This window comes from Artibeus jamaicensis, unplaced genomic scaffold (genome assembly GCF_021234435.1).
Source record: "Artibeus jamaicensis isolate MK-2021 breed Jamaican fruit bat unplaced genomic scaffold, CSHL_Jam_final contig_797, whole genome shotgun sequence".
Lineage (NCBI taxonomy): Eukaryota > Metazoa > Chordata > Mammalia > Chiroptera > Phyllostomidae > Artibeus > Artibeus jamaicensis.
Genome location: NW_026521977.1, coordinates 20,859,046 through 20,886,159, shown reverse-complemented (window position 1 = coordinate 20,886,159; position 27,114 = coordinate 20,859,046). Strand labels below are relative to the sequence as shown.

The following is a 27,114-nucleotide window of genomic DNA, read 5'->3' as shown; positions in this document are numbered from 1 at the left end:
CTGAGCTACAGAGACTCAGAACTTAAACGTTTAGCTGCCACTAAAGGAATGGAGTGAGACACAAATGTAACATGAAGAGTCCTCACTTTACCCTGGTTACCTGAGAAACATGTGCGAGGACCTCAGAGTTCTAATCCTGGTGTTGCTGTGTGATGGGGGGGACCCAGTTTCCTCATTAGGAGATTAGGATGCCTTGAGTGGTAAGTAAAATTCAGGGAATTCCAAACCGGACAAGAGCTAGGCTCCTTTCTTAGACACCTGCTGAGCTGATTAATTAGCTCTCACCGCGACTGTCCTCTCTCTCGCTTCCTGTGCATTTTTCCTCTCCTCTCCATTTCAGTCTGAAGGTTGGCCTCGACATTCCAAGTTCTTTCACCTCGTTTCCTGGCTGGGCCCCCAAACCAGTCTGATGAATATTACTGCTTGATCAGTACCCAGTACAGACCGATGGATAAGCTGTGGTATGAACAAAAAGTGCCACGATTCCCCACTTCGTCATGTTCCTTTAGAAAGTCTCAGGTGATTCTAGTCTTGCTGCATCTTCGTACTCAAATCACAGGAAGGACAGAGAGAAGGGCTCCTCTCCCCCTAGATCACCTTCTGCTTTATCCTGAGGTCCGTCTCTCCTGCAATAATAACCACTGTTTGCCGAGGGCTGGTTTAATGCTTCACGCTCTGTGCTGCGTAATACACATACAAGGACGACCCCTCCAACCAGAGTTATTTATAAAAATTGAGTATTTATTCTTGTATGTTTAAACTTCAGTCATCTCAAAAGTACTTTCCATTTGATGCAGTACACCTATTGAGATGTTTTTTCCACTGCTCAAAACAGCTATGAACTCATTGATTTTGATGCCTTTTAGTGCTTCTGCTGTTTTTTGTTTCACCTCTTCCGCATCGGCAAAATGTTTCCTTTGAGGACTTTTTCATCCAGAAAAACAAAAAAATATCGCTTGGGGAAAGATCGGGTACATGGTGGGGGGGGGGCCTGGGGGCCACGGGAGTCATGCCATTTTTGGTCAAAAACTAATGAAAACTCAGTGCATTGTGGGCAGGTGCCCACATAAATCACCCCTCATGAAATGGGCAGCCACATTGAAAGAGTCTTAAAAAAAAAATTCACTGAAGCTGAATGCAACCTCTCACAACAAGTCCAGCTGGGACACTTACCCAGATGGGTTCTTAGAACACTCACCTAGTGGGGGGAAGCCTGTACTATATGGGGTCCACCCTCCAGAAGACAATTCTGGTATTTTTGGGGTCCCCCTTGTATACACTACCTCACCAAACCCTAACAATAGCTTTTGGATAGGTATTATCATCTCCATTGTACAGATAAGAAAACTGAGGCTGAGAGAAGCTCCACTGCTTGGTCCAGGCACACAGCTTGTAAGTGGTACATCTAGATTGTGCAGACTCCAGAATCCTCAGAAATGAACCTGGACTTGAGTAAGAGGTGAGAGGTGTACCTGGGGGTCTTGAGCAAGAGGGAAGAGGTGAGAGGTGTACCTGGGGGTCTTCTGACCCCCAGTTACTCACCAGGAGGTGACAGCCATTCATGTTCGATGAGGCCCAATTTCACTTTAAAAGCCTGCAACTACCTCTAAGGGTTGTGGCAGTGAAATGGAAGGTACATGCAAGTTCATTTGTCAGGTGGAAAAATGCCGGGTGTGGCCAGGGCTGCTGGAGAAGGGAATGCAGACTCTGGGTCTCTCGCTCTGCCCTCGCAGCTGGCTCTGCCTCTGCAGACCCATGGGGACGCCTGTAAGAGAAGCTTGGGTCCCTAGTGGTCCACACTTGGACCACAGCACCAAATTTGATCATCTCCACGTGCCGTGCAACTAGCTTGCCGATTTCATAGGTGGCTACTGTTCTCGAACTGGGTGTGCGGGCCTGCGTGTGTGGCGGCCTGTTCTACGGAAGATGGGAAGGCACCGGCAGGCCTGCTCAGCAGCGCCTTCTACAGGGAGACACTTGAACAGGAGGAGCAGGCAGCGGGCTTACTCGCCTGCCTATGTCCCGTCTGTTCTTAGAGTGTCTTTCTTTACGACCGAGTCTTTTTTCGCTACTGTTGTTGGACTGTAATGGAATCGTTTCTAGTGTTCTTTTTTCTTTTTTAAATTCAAAAAGTAAGTTTTTCTATTTTGCTGATCTGTACTTCTGTAACAAAAAGTACTGCTTCTATAAAAAGAAAAAAAATCTATGGTGTTATCCACGGGTGATAATCAACATTAACACACTGAAATATATCTGTGCCCCGCTGTGCATATGTGAAAATATACATTTCACAGGTGCTTTCATGATCTGCTTCCCCACTCAAATAGCAAGCAGGAATGCCTTCCTTACCAAGAGTGGTATCTCTGTGAGATGAAGATTCATGCCTGAATTGTATGGATTCCCTGCATCTATACTCCTCGAACACAGATCATTTCCACCTCTTCCCTCACTTCTGGGACATGCATCCATGTGGATGAATTTTTAGGTTGACCCTTAAATTATTTCCCCCCAAAAGTTCCCAGAAGGGAAACTCCTGGGTCAAAGGTTAGAAAAACTTTATTTTTGAGAATAAGTTAAGATTTACAGAAAAATTACAAAGATAATACAGAGGGTTCTAATATCTACTTTCCTCCGTTATTAACATCTTGTATTAGTATAGAATATCTGTTATAATGAATCAATATTGGTGCATCAGTATTAACTGAAGTTCTCATTTGACTCAGATTTCCTAAGTTTTCCCCTGATGTCCTTTTCCGGTTCCAGATGTCACCCAAGACCACAGTACTTTTAGTCATCATGGGTCCTTAGGTTCCTCTTGGCTGTGACAAGTTTTCAGATTTTCTTGTTTTTGATTCCGGTGACAGTTGTGAGGAATACTGATCAGCTATTTTTAGAGTGTCTCTCAACTAGGATTTGTCTGATGTTTTGCTCATGATTAGGCCATAGTTATGGACCGTTAGAAAACTAGAGGTAAAGCGGCTTCTCATCACATGGTATTGAGGGCACACACCACCAACGTGACCTAGCACTGTCCGTGTTGACCTTGATGACCTACTGAGGCAGCGTCTGTTAAGGCTCCTCCTCTGCAGACCTCCTCTCTTCCCTCCCCACACCTCTGTGCAAGGAAGTCACTATGAGAAAGCCACACCTAAGGGGCAAAGAGTTACGTTCCCCCTCGTTGTTGAGGATCGGATATCTACATAATTATTTGAAAGTCTTCTGAACAGAGATTTGTCTCTTCTCCTTCATTTATTTATTCAATCATTTATTTTTTTATCAGTACGGACTTGGGATATTCATTTTACACTTCGGGTTATAATCCACTGCCACCTTACTTTGTTGCTCAGCTTGTTGAGCTCGGCCTTTGGGAGCTCTTCTGGCCAGCAACGATGGCCCTTTGACATTTCCCCACCCATGTGTGCTATTCATTCATTTTTTTAGCACTTCCTTACTTTCAGGCACTATAAAATGCCCCAGGCTCATTTGGTACATTTCCCACCCCAGTCCTATAATCAGATGGTTCTCCAACCATAAAACAATGTGATTCTTAAAGGGATTTGGTTATAGTTAAGCTGCCCCCCCCCCCCCAGAATCATCTCGTGCTCACTTACAATCCCGACTCACACAGGTGTGAGGACGCCCAGGCCCCCACGCCCTCGCCAACCCTGGAGCAGTTCCGGCGGGTCTGTGGGGATGAGACTGTGACGGGTGTCTCTCCTCTGAAAGAATTTCCCTGCCATTGCTCAGTGTCCTGTTGAATTTCAAGATGAAACGCCATGGAGGCGGTGAGACGAAAAGGCTCTCCGTTTTCTCTGCCTTTCATTGGCCTTCCCCAACCCCCCCCCCCATGACTGCCCGCCCCTGTGAGGGCTCAAGAACCTTCTCAAAGGCTCCATTAGGGCCCAGGCAACTCCAGGGGTGGGGGTTCAGAAGTAGAAAATAGCTAAGGGTTTGTTTACCTTCCCTGCTTGCTTTCTGCACCTAGGAAATCCATCCGACCTAGTTTCATCTTTTATTTTGCAAGTGAATAATGGAAACCAAATCTCTTTCAAGCAGGTTCCTTCCACGGAAACCTTAAACATAAGATTTAATAAAATGCTGGACTTCAAATTGCCTGTTGCCGCAGCCCCTGCATCTTACAAGTTACCACAGGGAGGAGAAGGGATCAGTGCACACACACTCTGGACCCTAATCTCTAATCTCTGTATGAATGGCAGGCTTTTGTTTATTTTTTAATTTTTTTACTGTGTCCCAGATTAGTTCTCGGTGGCTTCTGAGTCCCACAATGACCTTGAATTGAGGTCCGGAAGTTGTAGAAAGTTGGAAATTGGAAGCCTACCAACTCTCAAGACCTGGTGCTACTTCTCGTGTCATGGAGGGTATGGATGTGGATTTAAGAGTCAGGAACAGGAGGTTTACGCCGCAGCTCTGCCATTTACTCGCGATGGGATTCTGAGTGTGCTGTTCCCGCCTGGAAGAGCTGCTGGGAAGGGTAAGTGAGGACTCGTGTGCAGAGTGCCTGGCTCGCTGCTGCTGGTGTGCGGAAAATACACAATACATGTTGTAGTCATTTAGGGACATCACACAAAGAAGTCAAAGCCAAGAGGCTGAAGTCACACGGGGTGGACGGCACCGTGAGACGAGCCGGGAGTCAGAATCTCTGGCTCCTGAATCCACCGTCAGGCCTGCCAGCCCCGTTTTCTCTGAGAACGCCAGTCAGTAACAAAAGAGCGAGCACGGCTGCTACACCGGCCCGCATGGGAGGCGCCCGGCTGCCATGAGAATGCGTTCACGATTCCTTCTCAAGCCCAGTCCCTTGGTGTTTGAGAACAGACACTTGTTAATAATGCCAGTGCAGAGCAGCCATTTACTAAGTGGCTTATATGTGCTGACCACTGCACTCAGAACCTTGGAAGTACCGCCCCCTCTCCCTTGGGCCCACCGGCAGGTCCCGTGGACCCCCACTGCGCGGCCTGCCCGCGTCCGTTCACTCCCATGCCACTTGCCGCGTCCATTCTTCTCCACGCCACTTGCCTTTTGACCGGTGACTCCCCACGTCCACTCTTCACTTCTGTTTCATTTGCAAACAGCATTTAGAGCCATATTTTTTCAATGTACAAAGGATCATGTTACTGCCCCACTTAAGAATCCTCCACTGGCTCCCCATAACCTTAGAATAAAGCTCACGGCCCACAAATCTCCACATGATTGTCCCCTGACTACCTTTCTGAGCTATTTCGTGCCACCTCCCAAGCGCAGTGGCTTTATTTCTGCCCCTCACATAAGCAGAGCATGTTCTCGCCATAAGGCTTTTGCAGGTGCTGTTCTGTTACAAAAGCTCTTCCCTTCACAGCTGAGAAGGACCGGCTCCTTAACATTCAGGTCTCGGCTCCAATGTCACCTTCGCAGAGGCTCTCCCTGGCCAAGCAACCCAGAGTGCCCACCCCACCCCTAACTGCATTAGACTGTTGCATTGCCTTCCCGGTGCTGAGAACTATCTGCAATTATTTTGAGATGGTAAGTAAGGGTCTCTAACTGTTTTGTTGCCCACTATATCACCAGTGCTTGATAATGTGCCTGGCACCTGTGAAGCCTCCACAAATATTTTTTGAATGAATGAACAAGTGAATGATCAAAACAACCCCAAAATATATTCCTGTTCTAGAAACCTCCAAGGCATCCCAGGCAAACAGTGGGCAGCCTGCGGGTCTTAGAGATACTGCTCAGTAATCTCATGAACAGCTTACTTCTACAGGTGAACCCAGGCTCCACTGTTTTTCTGACGGCCCCTGCAATCACCAGATACATATAAGCACCGGGGGCACCAGGCGTGGACTAAAATGATGTACATAAGCAATGATTCCTCTTACAAATGACTGAGCCTTACTGGTAAAGAATGCGTATGTTTGATGAACAAGGAGTTCTGTATCGCTGAGGGCAAAGCAGAAGCAAGTTCATGTCTAGCCCTCCCCAAGCAAGGAAACCTGAAGAACCAACTCACCACCAAGAGGAAATGTTCTCATCTGGCTTGTTTATAAACAGCTGCAATTTCCAGCCCTGCTCAATCCAGCTGTGAACTGTGCTCAAGGCTTGGAATCCAAAACTTTGAATTGGAGGGAGAGAGGTGAGGATGGTGTGAAGACATCCAGGCCAGGATGGAAGTAAAGGGGGTACCTATTCATTGCTCTCCTCCTTCTCTCAGATGAAATGTCAGGTGAGGATGCAGGCAGAAGTGGGGGAGCTGAGTTAGTGACTGTGGGGGGGTGGCAGAGGAAAAGGCACATGATGAAGAGTCAGACACACGGCTTGCAGACTGCATCCCAGCACACACGAGCAGTCGGACCTGGGGTGAGATGTCTCTAAGTTGCCACCTGTGTGAGATGAGGATAATGACGCATAGACATGCTCGTTAGAGGCATGTTTTTATTATTATTTGGTGGGTTGCATATTAGATGAGATAACCAAACGTCACCTGCCTCACATACTTACTAACCAGCAGTGAGCGCCGGCCCAAGTCAGCCGTTTGTGTACTGCTCCCGTGCCCAAGCCGGTGGCTTCTCCTTCACCTCATGGTAGTGGCTGAGCCCCGATCACCTGCCAGTGCTGGGAACCCAGAGGGGAATCGGATAGGCTCCCTACCCTACGGGGCTTACAGCCTGGCAAAGAATGTAGTCTCTGTGGTATGAGAGAAGTGGTAGATTCACCTACAGAGTCAGAAGAGACAACTGTTCAATGTCAACAGACAGACCGGCATTTTCTAGGAAGACGAGGGGGCCAGAAGGAAGCCAGCCAGGTGGAGGGGACAGCTTGGACAAGCTCCTGACGATGTGACGGCTTGGTGTGCCCAGGTTGCTGTGGAAAGTTCGGAATGGCTGGAGATGGTGTGAGCGGGCACCCTGGCAGAAAAAGTGTCTTGTCACAGCTTCTAACGCTCATCTCCGGGGGGTCATGCTGGAAATGTCTGCTAAGAAGATGGGGGCCGAGGATGGGAAAGGACAGGAGATGAGCAGACTGCCAGGACTCCACTCGGTGTCAACCACACTGCCAGCACTCCAAAATGTGAACCAGGTCTGTGCTCAACATAGCCAGACACTCCCCAAGGTGGCACAGATGTTTCAGGGAGAAAAGGAAAACACACACCCAATGGTAACTCAATATAAAGCCCGCGTGGGGGGCAGGCAGGCCTCAGGCTGCTCGAACGTGATTATATCACCAGTGCAAGTCTGAGACTCACTTGTGACAGTAACACAGGTGCCAACGGGTGATCCTGGTGGTCTGCAGTGAAGAGAGGCTTGCTCCCCAGCACCGCCAAGGGCTCTCTCTTTGCCAAAGCCAGACTCACCTGTCCACGGGGCTCAGGCCCATGCCAGGGACAGTGAGAGGGCTCTGGTGTGGGAAACGGCAAACTAGAAGGTAGTTTCTTGTGCCGAGTTAATAACCCAGGCACCCCTGCCGACACGTTTTCACTAAGATGAGTGTAACTATGGAGCGGACATTTGTGAACGGGAACCATTCGGATCAGGGCCTGGTTGCCTGCCCGTTTTATGACTCTGCCCTATCTCTGCCCTTGCAGTAAATGTTGTTGTTACCAGTCTCCCTAGGACACAAAGAGAAGGTAAGAAAGCTATCCCTACCCCTAGCATTCCAAACGTTCGTGATCCAGCCAGCAGGTCCAGACGACAGGAATCTGCCCATCCCCCCCTGCCCCGCCCCCCTACCAGGAAGAAGGCTGCTTGATGCAGACGGCCCACGGCGTGGGGGTGGGGGGGGGGGGATGAACGTCACTACATTCCGCCACTTTCACCAGAGGCTCTCCCTGGATTCCAGGTCAGTGCTGTCAGATGCAAAGAAGGTGACCCAAAACACAGAGGAAGAGGAACACAGCAAACAGGAGAGCTGAAGCGGAGAAGAGAGGAACTGAACGAGTCAGGTCTCCATCCCATCTCAAGACTGAACGAAGCCACTGCTCTGGATCAAAGGGCTGCCCCAGGCCCTGGAAGCAGCACCCAGATGCAACTTGACTTCGTGTGAAAAGCAGCCAGGCCTTCGCCACATTCAAAAGGTACAGCCATTAAAATGCCCAAAGACCTCGTCAAAGTTGTTCCTTTCGTCTCAGGCCCTGCACTCCTCTGGCTGAGCTCCTACGTTAAAACTTGGCCAATATTACAAGACAAGAGCAGCCTACAGGCCCACCGTAAACCACTGGAGCGCAGATGAGTTTTGGGGTGAGCCGGCTGTAATTTTAGAAGCTGAGGGGATGAGGCGGATGATTGAGTTTTACTGGGGAAAGAAAAATGATCATCTCAAAGGGCTGGGACTAAGATGTAAACACAGGGCGCTGCGGGGAGCAGACAGACACCAGTGACGACACTATTCTGCCTTCCTCCTAGTTTTTCCTGGAGCCGCCTCTGCTGTCACACTCAAATGACACAAGCCTGCCCCTTCAGGCCTGTTTCATCCATCTGCAGAAGAACCTGTTTATGGCTTGGCCTCAACATCAATCAGATGCCTGGAAAGCAACTGCTCTCCACTGGCCCGGTGACAGGGCCCAGCCAGAGCAGGCCACCCAAGCACCCCAAAGGGCGCCAGGAGAATGTCTCCCGTATTGCTGACTAAGGCCCAGTCACCGTCTCAGGCTGCATGGCTGGGGGACATCTGTCAGCAATCTAGTGGGCTCCCTGCTGTCAGACTCTCACCCTGGCTTTGGGTCGGAAAGGAACAGGAAGAGCACAGACAATCCAAGGTTCGAATCCAGTCCTTCCACTACTGACTAAGATTCCCCCCAGCAGAACTTACTCCACTGGGCCTCAGTTTCCTCATTTGTGAGTCAGAGTCCATGAGTCACAGATTCTTTATGAATGTAAAAGTATATGGGACGTGGCAAAGGCTCATTAAGTGATGGCTTTTCTCATGAAAAGGCGAGACAGAGCCACACGTACCGGACCTACATAACGCACTGTTCTGTCCCTCCTTCCTTCCTCGGCTGGACGGCTGCTGAGGCTCTCGCGTCGGGTCCCAACAGAGTTAAATGTCATACAGAAGAATAGACACATCGATGGCTCTTCTACTGCAGCATGAGGAGTTAGTAACAAGCGTGCAGGCCTCTGCTTTCCCCACCCCTCACTACTTGAAACATTCCACTGAGGTCTTCACTCAGCCCAGCCCTGAGGGGTAGGAGGGAGAGAAGGACAAGGAAAATAAACATTTCAGTTAACCCCACTGAGGGAAACATGAAAGATTCTTTTAGGGGATGTTTTTGAGTTGAAACAAAACAAAAGCCACTTCTGAAGGTGATCATTTCATCTATTACAGAGGTTTAAGAAAAGCCTATGGAAATGCTTGTTTCACGTTCAGCTGGAGAAAGGAAGCTCACTTCCTTCCCACACCACTTCCCCCGTCTCTCCTAAGTCTAATTTCTTTTCCTCTCCACTGTGTTGAGATACAACTGACATATAATGTTGTGTAAGTGTAAGGTGTACGATGTGATGATGAGACGTACTTACTGTGAAACGTTTACCACCACACAGTTCCCTGTGTCACGTCCCTCACGGCCCGTAAGTACCACTTTGTGTTGTCACGACCCGAGGCTGATTTCTGCCAGTGCTCTGAGCCCCGGTGGGAGGCAGGCACTGGCTGCTGACCCTGCGCTGCTCTTGTCCACCAAAGGGTGTGGGGACACGGGGCACAGAGAGGGGTCAGATGAATTGTGTGGCCTAGCAACCAAGGCAGGAGACAGGGGTCCACGTGAAATGCGAGATGACCACCCGCTTACCTCTGACTCATTTTCATTGGCCCCAGTGCTCACAACACGGCTGTGAAGGACACTGGCCAGGGGTCAGAACCAGACTCTCGCGTTAGGCCTGGCACAGAAAGGTAAAAACAGTCTGGAGGAGGAGAGCAGAATGAGTCCGTGAATCTGCCGTAACTCCATCCTAGGGGCTGCACTTTCTCTCACTCTAACTCCTCCCTGGTAAAGCACAGTAACGGCATTGAAACCCACGGATAATCCTTAAATCTCTGTGACAGTTCCAGTTCTAAACTCCTCCTTCACCACTGACGGTCTTAACAGCTGTTAACTAGTCATAACAAGGACCTTTCTTGCCCCAGCCTCGAATATCGGTGTCCTTCCCCTTTCTCCACCCAACTCACAGCCAGCCTTCAAGCCTACAGCTTCCACGAAGGCTGACCACTCACCTTCCACCTGTCAGACTCAGAGTCTGGGTCGCCCCTGTAGGACCAAGGGGAACTCAGAGGTTACTCTGATCGTGGGGGTGGGAGACAGGCAGGACACTGAGGGCCGGGGAGGGACGTGAGAGCTGGAAGCAGCATAGCGAAGAGAGTATGTGTGAGCAATTGCCACAGAGGCACAGAGTCAGAGCCGGCAAAGTGTGGCAGCCTTGAGCAGTGAGCCACGTCCATGAACAGGATGATTCACTAGAAAGAGAGACCTCAGAAGGCCCGGGAAGGCTAGGAAGTGGAGCACAAGTTGAGCAGAGATGAAGAGCTCAAGGTGGAGACCGTGAACAGTGGGGGGCACTGGAAGCCTCCTCATGAAGCCCTGGCTGTGTGGCTGCAGGCAAAGGCCCACACTGTCTAACAGAGTCACACGAGAATGGGCATGAAGCACGTAATGTGAAATCCATTTCCCTGGCATTGATCACCGGTCACCAAGGCGTCTCCCGTGGCCCTGTTAACCCAGTGTGATGCTTGGCTTTTCCTCCTCCTGCCGGCCAGCTGCTGCTGCTCCAGGGCATGTGTTGTGACTCGCCACCTAACAGTCCTGCTGGGCAGCGCGTGTCTAAGGTTCATGAGACGAAGGTGTAAGGGACCTGCAGCCCTGTCGCTACCCCATTTCTTCTACCCCGACCCCTTCCCCAGATAAAGAAAGTAACAGGTTAAAGCAGGCGGAGGCCGTCTAGGCCCCCAGGGACAGGCCAAGCAGTAACGTGTTGTTTGGCTCTCAGGGATGCAGGACGCACCTAAGGGCTCTGCATTTATCCTCACAGTGATGACAGAGGCCCTGTGAAAGGAGTGCCTTTTATTATTTTGCGGTAAGAGTGTTGGAGTTGACCTGTATCATAACCCTCTACCTATGCCACTTCCAGACACGCAGGACAGAGGTGGACGGAGGTGTGACAGCGATCCCTGCAGCCACTCCGTCAGCTGCCTGCCAGCCGCTCAGGGACCCAGCATCGGGGACCATCAACGTGCTCTGCTGGAACAGAGCCTGACCCCCCCTCCAGGGCCCACCGCCTTCCCAGAGGTCAGCCACGAGTTCACATCAAGCAACAAGCAGCAATTACAAACTGAGTGCCCGCTGGGAATATCTTTCTGGTGTCAAGCAGCCATTAAAAGCACTTAAGAAAATTACGAACCGGAGGTGAGAGAATACTTTGGGGAGAGCCATACGCAGGACAGGGGGCCAGAAGAGAAGGCATCAGCCCACCTCCTATCTTGAGGGAAAAGTAGGTCATAAAAAACAAAGTTGGTTCTAAGGAGCGGCCTGCCGTGGGGAGACTGACGAGCACTTGTATCTTTCAAGTGGCCTCTTGCTTGGGCCGCAGTACTTCAGGGAAAACTTTTGCTAACACAAACACAGTAAAAGGGCATTTAAGCAATTATGTATTTCATTATTTTTTAAATTTTTATTGAATTTAGTTGGATGACATTGGCTAATAAAATCATATAGGTTTTGGGTGTGTAAATCTTTAGTACATCTGTTTGTTAGTTTATTTTGCTCATTACATTCCACATATAAGTGAAATCATATTGTACTTGTCTTTCTCTGACTGGCTTATTTCACAAAACATAGTACTCTCTAGGTCCATCCATGTTGTCACAAAAGGTAAGGTTTTCCTCTATTTTTAACTGCCTAATAGTATTCCATTGCAAAAATGTACCACAGCTTTTTCATCCACTCATCTGCGTATGGGCCCTTGGGCTGCTTCCGAACCTTGGCGATAGTAGATAATGCTGCAGTGAACATAGGGGCTTGTAAGTTCTTTCAAATCAGTGTTTTGGGTTCCTTTGGCTATATTCCCAGAAGTGGGATTACTGGGTCAAAAGGCAGTTCCATTTTCAATTTTTTAAGGGAACTCCATACTGCTTTCCACAGTGGCTAAACCGATCTGCATCCCCACCAAGGAATTATGTGTTTAAAAAAGTTATTCAGACTTCCGCCAAGTTGGAGGCGTAGGTGGAAACACTTTGCCTCCTTGCACAACCAAATCTAAAAACAACAAAGTTTTAACAACAATAAACGCAGCCAAGTCACAGAAAATCGAACAATATGGAGTCCGACCGACCCAGGCTCGCAGGCAGTGAGGGAGCAGATCCCAGGTGTGGGGTAGCAATGGGCGGACCCAGGGAAGGCGAGGGGCGGCTGGCTGACCACGGTTGCACATTTGCGTGCAGATAAACAGGCAGGGGGGGAGCGAGTGGTGAGGCGGACCACGCGGGAGGGAGCGGAGAGGACCGCCATTGCTCCCTCTCTGACCCCGCCCCCACAGAGTGTCACAAACCAGGGCTGGGTGGCCCGGCCCTGGTGAACATATAAGGCTCTGTCCCTCATACGGAACAGGTGCAAACAGACCAAAACATGGCTCAAGAAGAACTCAGAGCCCCAGAGCCGATAAATCTAAGTGAACAAGAAATTGCCAACCCATCAGAGGCACAGTTCGAAACACTGGTGATCAGGATCCTCACAGAACTGGTTGATTTTAGCCACAAATTAGAGGAACATATGAAGGCTAATCTAATTCAAATGAAGGACAATGCACAGGAAACCAACAGTGATAGAAAGGAAACTGGGAATCAAATCAAGGGAGCGGACCAGAAGGAAGGAAAAAATGACCAAACAGAAAAATATGAAGAAACAAGAATTCAAAAAAAATGAGGAGAGGCTAAGGAACCTCCAGGACATCTTTAAACACTCCAACATCCAAATTATAGGGGTACCAGAGGGGAAAAGGAACAGCCATGAGTGGAAACCATATTTGAACAAATAATAAAGGAGAACGTCCCCAATCTGGCAAAGGCAATAGACTTCCAGGAAATCCGAAGCTCAGAGAGTCCCAAAAAAGTTGGACCCAAGAAGGAACACACCAAGGCACATCATAATTACATTAGCCAAGATTAAAATGAAGGAGAGAATCCTAGAAGCAGCAAGAGATAAGGGGACAGTCACCTACAAAGCAGTTCCCATCAGACTGTCAGTGGATTTCTCAAAAGAGACATTACAGGCAAGAAGGGGCTGGAAAGAGGTATTCCAAGTCATGAAAGGCAAGGACCTACAACCAAGATTGCTCTATCCAGCAAAGTTTTCATTTAGAATGGAAGGACAGATTAATTGCTTCTCAGATAAGATCAAGTTCAAGGAGTTCATCATCACCAAGCCATTATTATATGAAATGTTAAAGGGAGTTATCTAAGAAAAATAAGATAAAAAAGATGAACAGTGAAAGGACAGCAAACTCACAGTTATTATCAACCACACCTAAAACAAAAGCAAACTAAGAGGACAGATAGATCAGGAGTGAACCATAGAAATGAAGATCACGTGAAGGGGAGTGGGAGAAGGAGAAGGGGGGAGAAGGTACAGAAAATAAGTAGCATAGACAGTAGATAGAAAATAGATAGGGGAGAGGGTAAGAATAGTAGGGGAAATATAGAATCTAAAGAACTTGAGACATGAGGTGATAAACTAAAGGGGGGATGGTGGGGGAGGGGTGTGGAGGGGAATGAAGGGGGGAAATAGAACAAATGTAATGGCATAATCAAAATAAAAAATACTTAAAAAATTATTCAATAAGCATGTACTACAACAGGTACACGTTCTCTCCCACCCCATCTGCACTGCTTGTCTGTGAGGGAGACACCAGGATTCCTCTTTTAGACGAGGAAGCTCAGGTTCAGAGGGGTCAGTCACCTGACCACATCCGGAGGCCTGGTTTGTCCAATGGCAAAGCCCACGTGCTTCCCAGCAAAACGAATGCTGAGCGGGGCTGTGAGTCCTTCCAAGTTTGCATCCTTCTGACCGACCTGTAGGTGGCTGTTACTACTGGGTAATGAGGTACCCGTGTGGGTGGCCTGTAGGGCACAGTGCCTGCCCTGTCCTCCTGATTAAAGGGAGAGTGAACCTGCCTGTCTTCGGTGGGCCAACGTAGTCTCTGATGGAGTCTTTCTTCAGTCTCACAGATGTCAGTACCCATCGCAAAGGCCAGGACTGGAAGCCGAGATAAGTGGATCACGTAACCTTGGGAAAGTCACTTTCCTCTCTGAGTTTCAGTGACTCCACTAAATCTTGCAATACAGTAGTTGTGACTCTAAATAAGATATCTTACGAAGGTCCTTAATAGTGGCTTTGGCACAACATAAAATAAATACTTTATAAATGATAACCAGCATTTTAATTTCTGTTTTATCTCGAAGACACAGTTTTGGAAAATACATATAGGTCTGGCATCATCAACTTGTTCTCATTCAGGAGGTGCTACTTATTAGGTTGAAAGTGAGTTTTAAGTCTTGAGTTTGTTTCACGGCTAAGAACGAATACAACACAAGAACGGCGGTGGAAAGCACGGATGACTGGAGTTCAGGACAGAGAGAACCACATTCTCTCAGGCCGGTCCCTTCCCTTGCTGTTCAATCATCTTACACTACAAGCACAGCTATGTAGAGACTAGAAACTTATACTGTATATACATATGGTAGGAACCTCGAGCATTTTAAAAGTCGGAAGAGAAGTGTAGGATGAATTAATGCAAATGGCTTTGCTCCTTGTCATATAGTCCCCTGAAGGCACATTTGTTAGAGGAACTCTCTTACAATGGCACCTCCCCGGAAGGGCAGTTTGGGCTGGTTCCCAGGCTTGTGGGCAGCTTAACTGCGCAGACAGCAGTGCACAGGAGAATCAGGCTGACACTGGGTTCTTGTCCAGGCTACTCATCGAGTCCCCAACAGAGATGCAGAGACCTATAGGTTCTCAGGTTTCAGTCTCCTGCGCTGCTGACTCGAAGCTGCTCTGGTGGTAACTGTATCATCTGCTCTCAGTCCACAGAAACCCTCCACCAGTGTTGCAACGGACAGCTTCTATCTCCACCCTCAGGTCTGCCCCCTTTTCAGACAGGCTTTTCATGTTGAAGCAAGACCAACCCTGTCCCAGGAAAAAGAAAATGTGCCTCCAGTCCCCGGGAGAGCGGTGAGCCGTGGGGCAGACTGCCCGGGCGTGCAGATGGCCAAAGAGTTTGCCTCTCGCTGTTTTCTTTTAGTGGGTGCAGAGAGCATTACTGCCATTTGAATTTGCAATAATAGAGAATATGGGACTCGGAGACTCAACTCAGAGCTGGGTTCATTTGTGTTTTAACTAATCTCCCAAATAGTGCACTTGGCTCTACATAATTTCCTGTATAATAGTAAACTTTTTGGTACAGGACAAGTGTTAATAGCTTTTTGGCATGAAGGAAGCAAAGAACAATAACCTCTTTAAGGTCATTGCACTGGTCTTTTTAGGTAGATTTGGAAAACTAGTTCTTTCTAGTCTGTTTTTCAGATACTGACAGAAGAATCAGGCGAGGCACCGTGTAAGAATTAAGCTAGAGACTCAGACGGGAAAACACTCCCTGTGAAACAGAAAAGGGTAGATATTGAAATGCCACAGACTAGTTTTTTGACTGTAGATTTTTAAGCAACGAAAAGCTGTTGCAATTTAAGATCACTTAGAGTTATAGAGAGAAACTTCCCTCTCTCCCAAGCCAAATCTCAGAAGGGGCTGTGCCCTTTTTTTGTTAAACAACCAAAACATTTCCAGACTCACTGATACGAGTACACACTGCACACGTGTGTATGCACACATTCACATACACATTTGCACATACACAAAGACACACCCATTCTAAATTCAGTTGGCAACTTCCATTCCTTCTGTAACTGCCTTGGAGTTACTGAGTCAGTAATCCTAAACTGTGTAACCAACTTTCATTAAAGGTAACTCCTACATATTTAAAAGATTTAGCTGAAATAGATGTGGCATAAAAACGTAGGATTTTATAGAAATTTAGTAGGATACTGTTACATTCTATAAACCACCACACTGCCTCCTTTTAGATTTCCAGAACCCTTGAATGAGGATTCACAATATTTAGTCTTACAGGCAGTTTTCCAGGTACCTTCTAACCTCTGAGGTGCTAAGCCTGGAAGAGGATATGTTTGGCATAGATATGTCTAAAAAGATGTCATCCCAAGAATCCTGGCTAGATAGACAGGCTGAACGTCTGTAGCGCGATGGCCCACATACGGTTTCAAACATGGCAGAGACCACTTCTTGGATAGCTGACCACCTCAGCCTCTCTACAAAGTATCTGCCTCCTCCCACAGTCTGGCATTTCAGAACCTTTGATTGCATCCCTCTACTTCACAGACAGACTCTGGCCATGAGTATCAGTTCAGATCCTTAATCCTAAACATATTCTGCTTCCCACTGGGCCTCCAACTATTCGCCCTTGACCTCACAAAGGCTGTGCCAGTGTGTGGGCGATAATGGCACCGAGCACATCAGCAACCTTGCTGGCTGTGCACATGCAGACAGGACCTCTTGAGGCACCCCGAAAGCTGGACCCCTCAACCATCAAGGCTTTCCCTCTTTCCATTCAAATGGAATCTGACCATAATTTGTACCCATTAACTTACCCATTCACAAAGAACCTGCTTGCAAAAGGTTGCCGATATGCACAGCAAATGACCTCTGGTGCGCCCTCTGAGAGGACGGGGCCAGATTCTCACTTCAGACGCACAATTCATTCTGACCAAAACATTCCATTTGCTGCATTAATGCAAAAACATATGCACACACACAGGGTGTCCCTCATTTCCTCTGGAGTAATAGGAGCCCGGGCAATACTTTAAGTGCTCATTCTCCAACATAAATCAGAACGGAGCGTCGCAAACACAGTGGTATCTGCACAGATGCAAAATGGATTCACGATGGTCAGTGCTACCGCAATGAAAGAAAATACATTCCTAATGGCAGGACATTTGAAATAATGTATTACTGGATTCTGCGTCCACAAAACCAGTAACAAAGAAACAGGAGTGTGTCCGACAAACTAAAAGGAGTAACAGGGGCATGGGGTAGCTTTGCAGGCTCTAGGCAATGTCACTGAGAAGGCACATTCGCTGGATGGGGCCCCAGGGAGAAGGTTAGGACAGTTTAAAGGCAGACAGGCAAGAAGGGCCCTCGGCTGGCATTCTGGAGCACTGAGGTTTGAGTCCAGGCTCCGCTAGGTGCTAGCTTTGTGATTGGGAGCAAGTGTGTCAGTATCTCCCTGCACAGCACAGCGCTCACCTGTAAAGTCAGGGCAGCCCACCTGCAGGACAGTATGAGGAGGAAGTGGAAGCACATACGTGAAGTGTGTGGCAGGAGTCTGGTGTATAATAAGCATATGATGAACATGAACATTTTTTTTCCTGTTCAGCCATTTCATGTGGGAGGAGAACACAAATAACGCTCCCCCCTTTCCAGATCATGGCAATTTTAATCTACCTCATACACATGGGCACTAACATCGATTATTAGGAGAAAATGTGGTAGTCAAATGGAGACTGAACATTAACTTTTGCTTTTCTTTTTGTTATCACTAAATAAAGCTCTGTGATTTTACGCATTGCCTAGCTCTACAAATCTCAGTTTCTCTTTTCATAAAGTAGAGCTAATGAAACCTGCTCTTCCTAATTCAGGGGCTTGTTATGAGGATCACGTGAAATGAAATGTATTTGGCATTTGTCCCAAGCTGAAAACCCAATATATTATTGGTTGGCTGGCTTAGCCATTCCCGGCTCACTCTCCTTGCTCTAGTCTGGGAGGCGGAAGAACTAAATATTTGCATACAAAACCTGTCCTGCAGTTGGGGGTGCAGGCAGCCCAGTTCAAGCCCATGACACAGAAGCGTAAGTCCTCTGGTTTCTGGGGGGACTGTTCATTAGCAAAGTGATTACTTTTCTGATGAATAGAGATGTGCCCCTTCTTCTGACCTCTCCTTCATTTTTGAAAATGTGTATGATGCCCAAAGCTACAGCCCCTTTTTAAATCATAAGACAGTAAGCACGAAGGAAAAGCTCAGGGAGCCTGAGAGACACAGGGCAGTACTGACAGTAGGCACTGAACCTCAGCCAGCAGTCAGTCCCCTTCCTCCAAACGCACTGTGTGAAACAAACAAGCCTGTTCGCTTAAACTACTGACACCAGAGTTTTCTCTTACTCAAAATTCCGATGTGATTCTGATACAATGCATGAGTGCTCGGGAGAATTAAAAGCCTTAAATATAAGTATATGAAATTTTCTCTGCCAAGATTATCTTTCCCTTGGACCCATCTGGCTAATTTATACATGCCCTGTAAACTTAGATTTAGTAATTATCTCCTCCAGGAAGCTTTCCAAGACCCTACCCCCAGCTGGATTAGCATTTCCCCAACTCTTCACATGTCTCAAAGTGCTCCACAAACCTCTCTGTTAGAACATGTTATGCTGTCTTGTAATTACTCATTTACTTGTCTCTTTGCCCCACAATTGTTAAAATGTCTCAACAACAAGGATCCCTATTTTAGCCATTAAAAAAATTTCTAGCACTTGACACAGACCTGGCACACAGTAGGTAACTCATTATTTGGTGAAATACATAATAAACCAACAAAGAATGATCTGAAAGAACACAAAATAAACAATAGCCCGCACAGCCTTATTATCCATTCATATTTTTGAAATACTACAAACAGCTTTCTTTTTCCCCCATTTTTAATTAATTTATTTAATTGTTGTTCAAGTACAGTTTTCTTTTACTCCCACCCCAGCTCACCCATCCAACCCTCCCTCCCATTTCCACCCCCCCCTTAGTTTTTGTTCATGTGACCTTTATACTTGTTCCTGTAAACCCTTCCCCCTTTTTTCCCTGAAATTCCCTTCCCTCTCCCCTCTGGTCCCTGTCAGCCTGTTCTCTATTTCAGTGTCTTTGGTTATATTTTGCTTGCTTGTTTGTTTTGTTGTTTAGGTTCCTGTTAAAGGTGAGATCATATGGTATTTGTCTTTCACTGCCTGGCTTATTTCACTCAGCATAATGCTTTCCAGTTCCATCCATGCTGTTGCAAAGGGTAGGAGCTCCTGCTTTCTTTCTGCTGCATAGAATTCCATTGTGTAAATGTACCATAGTTTTTTGATCCATTCATTTACTGATGCAGCAACATAAAATGGAGTAAAAATAGCCTCTTCAACAAATGGTGTTGGGAGAACTGGATAGCTATGTGTAAAAAATGAAATTTGAGCACCAACTTACACCATACACAAAAATAAATTCAAGGTGGATAAAATATTTAAATATAAGCTGTGACACCATTAAAGTCCTAGAGGAGAAGATAGGCAGGAAAATCTCAGACATTTCACGTAGCAACATTTTTACTGATATGTCCCCTAGAGCAAGGGACACAAAGGAAAGAATAAACAAATGTGATCTCATCAAAATAAAAAGCTCTGCATGGCTAAAGAAAACAGTATTAGAATAAAAAGAGAACCAACTGTATGGGAAAACATATTTGACAATGATACCTCAGACAAGGGTTTAATCTCCAAAATACACAAAGAACTTACACGACTCCACTCTAAGAAGACAAGCAACCCAATTAAAAAATGGGCAAAGGACTTAACAGACACTTCTCCAAGGAGGACATACAGAGGATCCAGAGACACATGAAAAGATGCTCAATATCGCTAGCTATCAGAGAGATGCAAATTAAAACCACAATGAGATACCACATTACACCAGTCAAAATGGCCATCATAAACAAAGCAACAAACAACAAGTGCTGGAGAGGTTGTGGAGAAAAGGGAACCCTCGTGCAGTTGGTGGGATTGCAGACTGGTACAACCACTATGGAAAACAGTATAGAATTTCATCAGAAAACTAAAAATAGATCTGCCTTTTGACTTGGCAATTCCACTGCTAGGATTATATCCTAAGAACCCTGACATACCAATCCAAAAGAACCTATGCACCCCAATGTTCATAGCAGCACAATTTACAATAGCCAAGAGATGGAAGCAACCTAGGTGCCCATCAGTAAATGAATGGATCAAAAAACTACAAATAGCCTTCTAATTCCTGTTACTACTTTCAGAATTCTAGGTTGGGAAGCATAGGTCTAGGCAGTGATTTTTTAAAAAATATATATCTTATCGATTATTCTATTACAGTGTCCCAATTCCCTTTGCCCTCATCTTCCCGGTACCCTCATTCCCTCCTGCAACTGCCCTCCACTAGTTCATGTCCATGGGTCATGCATATAAATTCTTTGGCTTCTCCATTTCCTATACTGTTCTTAACCTTCCCCTGTTTATTCTGTACCTATCAACTTGTTCTTATTAATCCCTGCACCTTTTCTTTTAAAGATTTTATTGATTTATTTTCAGAGAGCAGAAGGTACAGAGAAAAAGAGGGGAGAAACATCAAGTGTGGTCGCCTCTTGAGCGTCCCACTGGGGACCTGGCCTGCAACCTGCCCTGACTGGGAATCGAACTGGCGACCGTTTGGTTCGCAGGCCAGCACTCAATCCATTGAGCCACACCAGCCAGGGCTAATCACAGTCCCTTTTCCCCCATGCTTCCCCTTAGCCCTCCCAGCTGATAACCCTCCAAATGATCTCCATATCTATGATTCTGTTTCTGTTCTGCTTGTTTGCTTAGTTTGTTTTTTAAATTCAGTTGTAGTTAGTTGTGAATTTGTTGCCATTCTAATGTTCATAATTTTGATCTTCTTTTTCTTACATAAGTCCCTTTAACATTTCATGTAATAATGGCTTGGTGATGATGAACTCATTTAGCTTTGTCTGGGAAGCACTTTATCTGCCCTTCTATTCTAAATGATGGCTTTGCTGGAGACAGTAACCTAGGTTGTAGGTCCTTGCTTTCCATCGCTTTGAATACTTCTTGCCAGTCCCTTCTTTGCTGCAAAGTTTCTTTTCAGAAATCAGCCAATAGTCTTATGAGAATTCCTTTGTAGGTAACTAACTTCTTTTCTCTTGCTGCTTTTAAGATTCTCTTTTTATCTTTAACCTTTGGCATTTGAATCATGATATGTCTTGGTGTGGGCCTCACTGTGTCCAACTTGTTTGGAACTCTGTGCTTCCTGGACTTGCATGATTATTTCCTTCACCAAATTAGGAAAGTTTTCTTTCATTATTATTTCAGGTAAGTTTTCATTTTCTGTCTCCTCCTCTTCTTCTGGCACCCCTATGATTCAGATGTTGGTATGTTTGGAGATGTCCCAGAGGCTCCTTATTCTACCCTAGTTTTTTAAAATTCTTTTTTTCTTCTTGCTGTTCTGATTGAATACTTTTCTTCCTTATGTTCCAAATCATTGATATAATTCTCAGCTTCATTGCCTCCACTGTTGGTTCCCTGTAGATTTTTCTTTATTTAGCTTAATGCGGTCTTCATTTCTGCCTAGGTAGTTTTTATGCTGTTGTAGTACCCAATGATTTCTTTGAGTATCCTTATAACCAGTGTTTTGAACTCTGCATCTGATAGGTTGCTTATCTCCATTTGATTTAATTCTTTTCCTAGAGTTTTGTTTTGTTCTTTCATTTGGACCATATTTCTTTGTCTCCTCATTTTGGCAGCCTCTCTGTGTTGGTTTCTGTGTATTAGGTAGAGCTGCTTTGACTCCCTGTCTTAGTAGCATGGCCTATTGTAGAAAAGGCACCTGTGTGGGTAAGTGGGGCTTCTTTGAATACTTGGTTGTCAGACTTTCCTACAGCTTGATTTTCTGACGGATCTGGGTGATATTTGTTTTGTAGCCTCGTTGTTATTTTGCTGTAATTGTGCATGGAGGTGAACCATGTTTACCTACGCTTCCATCTTGACCATAAGTCCTAGACAGTGATTTTTTTTTTGGGGTTTTAAAAGTTATTCTACTTGATCCTTGTCTGAATTCATGCCATTCCTCTACTCCTACTCCCTAAATTATTTCATGCCATGTATCTAGCCTATACTTAACTATACAAAAATTATTTTCTTTGTTGTTTTAGAATTTATCCCCCATAATAACCAAAGACATCCCGGGAATAATCCCATTTGGCCCCATAATAAATGTTCACATTATCCAGCGGCCCCCTTCCTACGTGTCTGAGCAATGTCTGTGTGACTGGAGCTTCTGGAAGTTTCCTGCTCACTTGGCCATATCCGGGGCCTTACCATGCCTGAACGCAGTGTGGAGCTCCAAAGGCTGGTCATATGTGGTTCTCTGCCAGGAAACAGATGTAAACTCTTTGTGCCCCCTCTCTTTCTAAAGCCAGTTTGCCTGGATGACTTGTACAGACCATAGCCTTCCTGACAAGCCCCACTGCCAAAATACCCAGAAAAAATAATGTCAGATAATGTAGTATTATCATTCAGATTTCAGATCAGAAGCACACTCCACTGTTATCAGCATCGCATTGAAATAAAGTCTAAAAGGTACAGTGGTTGCCCTTGTCAAGCCTCAAGCCCCAACTCGCGTGCCCTTTGCCTGTGATGCTCCCGTGCCCATTTCTGCTCAGCAGGCTCCTTCATTCAGTCAAGCTTCAGCTCGAAAGTGACCTCCATAAAACTTCTTTGAACACCTTATCTACAGTACCTTTTTCCTCCTACTCTCTTTCTGTCAAATCGCCCTGTTTCATTTCTCTTCTGGCACTGCTGTCTGAAATTATTTTGTTCCTTTAGTGGATTTTTTCCCTTCAATCTCTTCCCATTAGAATTCAATTCCACCACAGACAGGATCTCATCACTCTTGTTTATCCTGTATCCTCAGCAACAAGATCTTTGCCTAATGCAGGTGCTTAATAAACGTCTGTTGAAAATGAGTAAGAAGAAAGTGGGCAATGTGTATTCACTCGGCATTTTCCTGGCCTTTACTTGAGTTTCCTTTTGGGAGTGGGGATAAGAATGGGGTTGACGGCCACCCTGGAAACCCAGAGGTGGTGATGCTGGCTTGGGAGGCCATGTGGAGTTATAAAAAAGCCAGACTCCTGGTCCTGCCATTTACGAGATGTTGAAGAACCAGCACACACCCCTAAATCTCTCTGAGCTTCAGTTTTGTCATCGGCACAGTAAATTGTTTCAGGGGATCAGTGTAACAATTAAATGAGGCAGTGATGGCAGAAAGTAAATAAATTAGTTCCCCTCTGCCTGTCCCTTAAGGCTGTAAAAAGAGGAAGCAGTCCAGAAGCCCTGGGAAAATGGTCTAATGCTTTTTCCCACTCTAGCAGTCACCTTAGCAACTGCAGTGATTCTCCACAGAGAAATCTTAACACGCCGCATCAGAGAGTCTAGCCCACAGGCCAGTTCTGAAGTCCTGAATACATTCTCAAGACTCAAGAGCACAAGTCTATGTTGGAAGGCTGTTAGAGATTTATTCCTCACTCCCCAGTCTTGTATTAACTTACTCATATATCATACTTGGGTTGATGTTTTTGCACAGAGGTGAACTGGTAAATTCATTTTAAAGCACTTTGGGTGCTGATTCTGCCACATCATGTGCTTCTAGTCTCATGAAAACTAGACTATTTAAAGCCATCAAAAATCTGTGTTCTCCAGGCTGCTGGAGACCCAACTGGTGCCATCATCCTTGACGGCTATTTGACTGTCTAAATACAATTAACTCCTTACATTCAGCTCATTCTGCCTATGCATTTGCTCATTCAACAAGCACCAACCGAGTGCCAACTGCATGCATGTATAGTCCTAGTAATAAGAGTCACCATACACTGGCAGGTATTAAATGTTAAACACTGTGCCTAACCCCTTACAAGCCTCAGGTCATTCATCCTTATTTGACCCTATAGGCACTATGATTATCCAATTTTACAGACAGGAAAACAGAAGTTGAAGAGCTCACACAAATTGCCTAAGCGGGTAATAAACGGTGGGCCAGCACTCTATCCTAGGGTATTTGCAACACCAAATTTTATTTGGTAATCACTATACTCTAGCAAGTAGGTCCTGAACATGAACTTGGTACATATCAGGGTACTAGGTGCTTTCATGAATTAGAAAGAAATAAGCCTATACTATGACCTTCCCCAGGGTAGGAGCTCTGTCTTACTCCTCTTTGTATTCCCAGCCCCCCCAAACAGACAAGTTTCCATGCATGACCTTAAAATAACAACACACAGAGAAGACCAATAAAATCGTACAGGGTACAAAAGGTGCGAGTGATTACTGTCAGGGAACGGGTTTACCTCTATAACCAAACAACATAACGAGGAGTCTGAACTAGCTCAGGCCTCAAGACTCGAATGCCTGTCAGTGCCTGGGAGGTAACGTGAAGGAGTGAGGCCAGTGAACTGGGCCAGGTGGGAGATGGGGAACCGAAAGTGCCTGCCCTGTCCAAGGGGCCCACTGCTCAGTGTCATGGGGAGATGTGCGTTCAGTATTGGCAGGACTTTGGAATTTTCACAGGATAAAAAAAAATCTGCTTTCTGACGTGAAGTCTAATTTTTAAGGACTGGCCACTAATTCACAAGTTGAAGCAATACATTACAAGCTAAACAAAACACAACCTTAAACCAGATTCAGCCTGTGACCTATCAGTTTGTGGTTTTAGAATCAGACCATATTTTACTATCTTTTTACCACCAAGGATACCCATTCATGCACTGCAGAATTTGTGACTCCTTGTCTAACAAACAACATTTTTGAATATTTAATTAGTTTTCTTGTATGAATTAAAATCAATAACTGGCAAATTAGGTCCCTGGAGGGGGAGGGACAGTTACCATAACTCTGCCCTTATTGAAGCTAAGTGTAAAATTCCCCATTACAACTTTCAAAATAGTGAGAATAGCTTACTGTCTCCATAGATCCCCAGTTAGACAGCAGCAGACAGAACAACGCTCTGCGACCTGGAGGGGGTGAGGCACAGCGGGAACATGTCGGGTTTGGAGTCAGACAGACCCGCGTTGACTCCTAGCCCTGCAACTTACTGTCTGAGTGACCTACAAATTACTTAGCTTTTATTCAATTGCAAAATGGGAATAACTTGTGATCCATGTTTTCCTCTTAGTATTGCCATCTAATTGAAAGCAATACCCTACATTTAATAATGCTCTTTAACAACATTATCATGATTATAATAGTTCCAGTTCAAAAGTGAATAAAACAAAAGGCCTTCTCTCCTGCACAGGAGCCACGCTGACCTGCGGGACCATGCCGCACTGACTGGGGACCATGACCGTACTGCCTCCCAGTCAAGAACTCCAAGTGCAGAGAACAGCGTGAGGCTGGAGCTGAAGAACCAGGACGATGGTGTGTTTATGAGTCTCGCCTAAAGCCACGCCCTGTTTGAAGTGAACAGTTGTCAGAGGGTCTATTTCTCGGTACCTCGTGCTAAACGTCAAAATAAAATACCGTATCTTTGTTCTCACCTCTGCATAACCTGTCGATAAGGGAACTCATCTGTGTAGTACTTTACTGTTCACAAAATCTTTCACCACACTTTTATCCTGTGTTCTTCACAAATTCCTAGTGGGACTGGTGAGGGACAAGCCAACCTCATTTTGTGAACCACAAACAGGCTCTAAAAAGTTGGAACTAGTTCATGGCCACCAAGTTAGCAAGCGATGGAGCTAATTCCAGTGACTCCAAATTCATGGTTTTTCTCACGTGCTCTGGCCTGTCAGAGGCCACACAGAACAGTGAGAAATGGGTGCTGTTGGGAGCCACATGCTGACTGAAGGATCACTATTTTATTACTTACCTACGAAAAGGTAGGTGTGTAAGCACTGAACTGGTTCAGGGTGGGCACTGGACACGGGCGCTTGGGGGAGCTCTGTTGTGTAACTATTAAAACCGTGTTAAGAAGAACTCAATTGCCATCTTAGATTATACACCGGGGCTTGCCTTTCTAGGGCAGCATCGTGGAATACATAACACAGTTTTGCCTGTCCTTCCCAGTTTAGCCTTCCGCCCTGCCCTCACCTTGGGGAGAAGAAGCCCTGTAAACAAGACTCCTCCTCCACCCCGCACTGCTAAATCAAGGACCGCTAATTAACAGACAGATGAAATTGGCTGGGTTTTCTCTTGAGACTGTGGTGAGGCAGTATTGAATCCTGCATCAGAAAACTGCCATTGAGCTAGGGTCTGAGTGGGGCCAGGGAAAGCAGAAATTACTGGGCGAGAGGACAGACAGAAGTCCACAGAGGACGCTGCTCCACAGGACAGAGAGTGAAGCAGGAGAGAGAAACGAAGGAAGAACGGAGACGGAGACAGCAATCTCTGATCCTAACCACTGTCCACTCCTCTATGTCCACGAGGCAAAGAAACACGGCATCTGACCGAATCCTGTACTCTGTGTTCTCTGAACTAGCTTGGGTGGGTTTCTATTGCTTACAGTCGGTCTCTGACTACCACCATGAGCCACAGGAGCCACAGTTACAACAGAAAACAATGGAAAGAGTAGATGATGGTTAAAAAAATATGAAATCTCTTTTTTTTAGATTGTACGGAAAGAGAGGGATAGAATGAATGAACGAATGAAACTTCAAAGTTGAAAAAGCCCTGGGTCATGGCAGCCTCAAAATATGCCTGGTTTACCTGCATTATGTCCATGCTCTTTTGAGAACCAGAAGGATAAATGTTGGCAAAGCTTTCTGTTAAAAAATAAAGCAAGATGCTGACAAAGGATCTGAATGGTGATAGAGCGAGCACACCTTTCTCCTTGTGAACCACGGTTCAAAATCCCTTTGTAACTAACAGATCTTAATATTCTAATGTCCATTCTCCACCATCCGCCTATGAACTTTCTGCTGTATAGCTGTTCAGGTCACTGGTTGGAATAGGTCAACATCTTTGAAATCTCTCCTGCTTTCCTAGGAACAATTAGTCACTTTTTGCTCTGCCTCCCCCAGTGATGGACACACTTCTCTGTGTGGGTTCTCATGTATCACAACACTTTGCTCATGAGTCTCATTTCTCAGTTAGACTACCAGGGCCCTGGGGGCGAGGCCCGAGGTACGCTGCGTCTCTGCAGTGCCCTTGCATGGTGCCGGCACCCGTGTCGCAGGGCAGGCCACTGCCCACCAGCTTCGTCCTGTGGGC

At 46.2% G+C, this 27,114-nt stretch overlaps 1 protein-coding gene and 1 non-coding gene across 4 annotated transcripts in view; both read right to left on the bottom strand.

Moving 5' to 3' along the window:
* The window catches only part of TRIM44 (tripartite motif containing 44), a 117,727-nt gene that overhangs the window by 6,689 nt on the left and 83,924 nt on the right, over positions 1–27,114 (bottom strand). The window lies entirely within an intron of this gene.
* On the bottom strand, positions 17,458–17,599 carry LOC119036494 (small nucleolar RNA SNORA29). Its single transcript, XR_005080004.2, has one exon. It is a non-coding gene; the product is annotated as a small nucleolar RNA SNORA29 (small nucleolar RNA).